The following is a 5,278-nucleotide window of genomic DNA, read 5'->3' on the forward strand; positions in this document are numbered from 1 at the left end:
CAAATACCTGCCAACCTAATCTCACACCCTAGTTTACTACTTTCTACTCTTCTGTGTTCTAGTTTAGAGGAGTAATTTCACCACAGCCCTTCTAAACTCACAAAACCTCCCCACACAAATCAACCAATTGCTATTGACTGAAAACAGCCAATTTTGCTTAAAATGCAGGGGTTTTTAAGACATAGTAAAATTATACAGAGCAAAATATCTGAGGTGTCTTTTCCCCTGAATGGGGCCATAGGGGCTCCAAGAACCAAGACCCAGACTTGAAAGGGCAGCTACACTGGTCTGTCTTTTCCAGAGCCTCACTTCAGCTTTATTAGACTTTGAAGAAGAGAAAGATGAGATAAAACTGATACAAGTAAATATATTTTTAAGATCTATATTTTAGTACCTATATTATACCTAAAATTTAGATCCACATTTTAGTACCTATATTTCTAAAGCAATATTCTTAATGTACCTAAATAAGTACACAACACATAAAAGGCACTCGATACACGTTAATTCTGTTTATCGTTGTTTATACAATAAATACTGATTGAGTGCTCACTAGCAGTAAGGTGCTATGCTAGAAAAGCTCTCTATACAATGGAATGTGTGTGAGTGGTATTGAACAATGTATTTTCTAAAAATGAGTCAGGAAAAAATTGACTTATGTATGTGATATAAATAGTTTGTATACAATGTTTAAGAAATAGCTGTCTTTAAATCTCCTAAATTCATGAAATGGATTAACCTTTATTATCAAAAGTTCTTATGTATTTAGATGTGTTGTGTGATCACTTACAGAATCAGTCAGTAGGAATAATCCCAAGTATAGAGTATTGTAGCCTAAAGTTTTCAAGTGTTAAACAAGTATCGGTATTCCTTTAGGAGAAAATAATATTAAAATACGGTATTAAAATAAGTCAAAAAATTTCCTTACTATTGCATGCAGACAACCCAAAAGACCACAAAGTGGCAGCACATCCTCAGGATAGCCCTGCCTATACTTGTCAGTGGTCAGAACGAAAATATTGAGTGAGATGCTCTCATTAAATCATTGGTTTTAGATTTAGAAAAAACTTCAGGATCAAATTAGCCCACATTTTCATTTTCCTATATCTTCCAAGAAGGAAACATAATTTCTGAAAAATTAAGGCATTTATCCAAAGTCAAACAAGCAGTGACCAAACTGGCATCAGAACCTAACTCTTCTAACCCCCAGGGCATGCACCTTAACAGTAAAAAAAAATCTTCAACGTGTCCTTTGTCTACCCCAAAGCCTCTAGACAATTGTTATTGCTAAGAGGAAACAATACTGTGGGATGAAATATGTAAACTGAACAGCAAGCTATGTTTTTTCTTGGGTCCTTCTCCTCTTTAATCCCAATTTTCCCTGACCTACCCATCTCCTTCCAGTACCATTCCATTTTCTACCCGTCCCCACAAAAAAAATGGGAGAGATTTTGATATCAGTAGGCTTATTCAATTTTTGGCTGAACTTCATTTGTTTAACTATAAAATAAATGAATGAGTGTTGCTCATGTTAAAATAATATTAGCCTACAGAAATAGGTAAACCTTCAAGATGATTTACAATCAGATTCTCCTTCAGGCTAAACACAGGTGAATAACTTTCCTGATTTGCCTGGGCCTGAAGGGTTTCCCAGAATGAAGGACTTTTAGTTCATAAACATGAAAAGTCCTGCGCTGGGAAAACCAGTAGGATTGGTCACCCTAGCTCCTTTATATGGGACTGGGGGCGTTGTGGTGTGATGAACAAGGTGAGGGGCTGGAGGGAACAGTGTGTCTGACCATCCTCCTTTTCTCTCTCCACCATCTCTCACTTCAGTTTGGCCAATATACATAGAACAACCTTGAAGGGGTAACAAATCCATGCACAGATAAGATTCCTGGATAATATTTTTGTTTTATCTTCTTTAGGGAAGCTCCCACACTAATCGGTTTATTTTATAACTCCAGTAAATCACACATGTATGCACCATTTTTATGCTTGTTCCTAACAAAAACTAATCATTTTCTTAAAACTAGAATATGTGCAATAATAGCTAATTTTTGCCAAGTGCTTATCAATTTTCTAGAATTCTATTTGACTCTCACAATAACCCTTAGAGGGAAAATTTTTTATTGTCTTCATGCTTCAAACCAGTAAATTTAGGCTTAAAGAAGATAAGGAACTTACTCAAGATTATACAATCAATAGTGAAAAGGGTGCATTTCAAGTCCAAATCGTTGACACTTAGAGCTTGTGCCCTCGCTCACCTCAGCACATCATTTCTCATCTAGAGGGGATCTTGTTCTATCTAGAACTTTCTGCATTAATGGAAATATATTCTCTGTCCAATAGAGTAGCCAGTGGCCATATGTGACTATTGAACATTTGAAGTATGGCTTATGTGACTGAGGAACTAAATTTTTATTTCATTTTAATTAAATATAAATATCTTCATGTGGCTAGTACCATATTGGACAGCAAAGATAAAGGTGTGTATTACATCATGTGGATACAGTAGAGCCTATCAACATAGTACAATGAAAAGAGAAAGGACATTAGAGTCAGACTGTTCTATCTTCAGATCCCTACCTACGTCACTGAAACTTCTGTGTAAACTAGAGTCACATCTTTTTGCTGTAAACCTCTCCATGACTCAGTTGATTCCTTTATAAAATGAGGATAATTATAATTATGCCAGACAGTTGTTGTGAGTTTCAATTAGATATATAAAATATTTGGCACTAATAATCACTCGACACATTTCATTTGTGCCTTAATGATCTAAAATGTTTGGGAAGAAAATTGCATCAGCTCTAGTCAACACTTCTTCCAATATTTGACAATTAGTGTCAGATAATTCTTCTGTGTCTTTCCCAGCGTGATATAATTTAATTTCTTTCATTACATTCTCTTTTAGAATTGTTGTTGAGTTTGCATTCTTAAACAATGTGCCCCCACAGTTACCTCAGTGGCCAGAACACTTTAATGTGCTATAGTGTTTCTTTCCCCCCTCACCTCCCTCAGGACTTAGAATAGTTTGTCTTTTAAAGCCCACAAAACACCCTTGATGGAGGAGGTGGAAAGTGTTGAGGGCAATAACCCATCTCTACCTCTCTGAGGTCAAAAGATAGTTTAATTCTCACTTTGGGCTCAGGCATGTTCAAGAAACAAGTGGTATTCTATCATTAGATAAGGAATATATGTTAGAATGATTGAAAAAGTGTGTGATCTAGTGGAAAATTCCTGGAGGTTAAAGTGAAAAAGACAGTCTAATTTCATCTTGACCCTGACTTGTTCTATGTTCATTTCTCGTTCTGTGCTTCCAACTTCCCAGCTAGGAAGTGGATAGAACCACTTTAAATCTCTCTCGAAATTATGTTAGGATCAAGGTCCATAACTACATGAATCTTCCCATTAGTATAATTTACGTTTTCATATTAATAATCTCTCTTGACCATCTACCATAGTGTTATACATGATGTAAGTTGTAACTTTTGCAAAACACTTTCATAAGCTGGAACGCACTCAGCACTAATTATAATCATTATGTGAGGTAGAAAATATCATCTTCATTTTACCAATCTGGAAATGAATGTGCAACAAATTAAGTGATGTGCCCAAGCCACACTCAACTCTAATTCCTTGACCACACTATCACTGACTTTATCATCCTCTCTCTGAGAAAGATGTTAGTGAGTTGAATAAAATTAATAGGTTTAGCTTTTCACAAAAGTGATATGATTGGTGCTTCAAAAGAACTTGCCCGAATGAAAAGTGTTGTAAAATGTCAGATTCAGCCTGGTGAGGGTGAGGTTGATGACTGGCCTCTTGATGCCGCTCCTTCCCGTTTGTCTCCCAGTATCTTAGAGAGAAGGTGATTGAGGAACACAGCCCTTCCAAGCTGCTGTTTCCTCCACGGCCACTAGGGGGAGTGACAGTCTAATCCTGACGCTAGCATAACCAGCCTGGAAGGTTGAGGATTTTCAGATTACTGGCTCCACAGGGAGGAGTTAGCCCCAGGGCTGCACGTGGGTGAACAGATTCAGCAGCGTGGGATTAAACCCTGAGATTTAATCACTTGCCCAGAGGTAGCCTCGGAAACAAAATCAAAGCAGACTGCTCTCCTGTCCACATTCTGGTCAATCCTACCACTTCAGGGCCTTGGACTTCCAGGTGTTCAAATCTCAGCGGTCCCTTAGCATCCTTCCCACCCTGAAGGTTCAGCATTCTAGAACTGTGCCTCAGAGCTCAGGTGTCAGGTTAGGGCCTTAGCCCCGGGCCTAAAAGAGGTGTTGACCCCTTTCCAGAACCTACTAGATCAGAAAAACACCCTGTCTGATGTTACAAAAGGAGGACCAGGAGGAATCAGCAGGGACAGAGTGATCTGTGCAGACAGAGGCTTCTAAGGATGGTGGGAAGAGTGGAAAATAAGTCTTTGCCCAAGGAAGAAGCTTTTTATTATATGCTTGTTTCCTTAGTCCAAATTTGCACAAGCCTCTCTATAAAACAACCCCTGGTATTTATAACCCCCTTGGGTCTTTTCTTCTGCCTCTTCGAAAAGCCTGACACACACCCTTCTCAAATTCCCCTCAGTGACTCCTTCCTCAAACTGTTGCTGCTGCTGAGCCATCTGTCACCCTCCCAGCATCTGTAGCCCTCTCTGGAAAGCTGAGCTCCCAGCAAGCTGTGGCCCAGGCCCCTGGACAGGATGCTGCAGTCACGGCAGGATTTCTGCTAACTGGGGAGGGAGCAGAGTTAAAAAAGAGGCTTGATTTGAACTTCACAAAGTAAAGAAGACTCTAGACATTTATGTCATATATTCAAATAAACAAATATTATGGGACATATTCTATGAGTAAGACATTATTTTTAAAGGCTAGTCCCTGCCCTCCGACAATCATAAATTATGACTTTAATGAAGGAGTTAGAAAGGACTGTGGAATCTGTAACACTTTACCAGTCTATCAGTCAATACATGTTAAAGATCATCATATGAATAAATTGAGATTCAAGGTTGGAAGATGCAAAGTTTGAAAATTCACACTATATTTACACTATACATATATATTTAAATATATATAATACATTATCTCTCCTCCAATTAGTAGGAGAGATGGAGAGATGCCATGTTTTTCAGGTTAGGGACCTGGGGAATGGGGATGGGGGTGAGGATAACGGGAGGCCACTCACTGCTCTAATGAAGATCTGGACTACAGTTAGGAAATTGATAAAAGTGGTTTTTTAAAAAAATTAATATAAAAAGCTGCAAATAACACCA

Source organism: Pteropus vampyrus, unplaced genomic scaffold, assembly GCF_000151845.1.
Source record: "Pteropus vampyrus isolate Shadow unplaced genomic scaffold, Pvam_2.0 Scaffold276, whole genome shotgun sequence".
Lineage (NCBI taxonomy): Eukaryota > Metazoa > Chordata > Mammalia > Chiroptera > Pteropodidae > Pteropus > Pteropus vampyrus.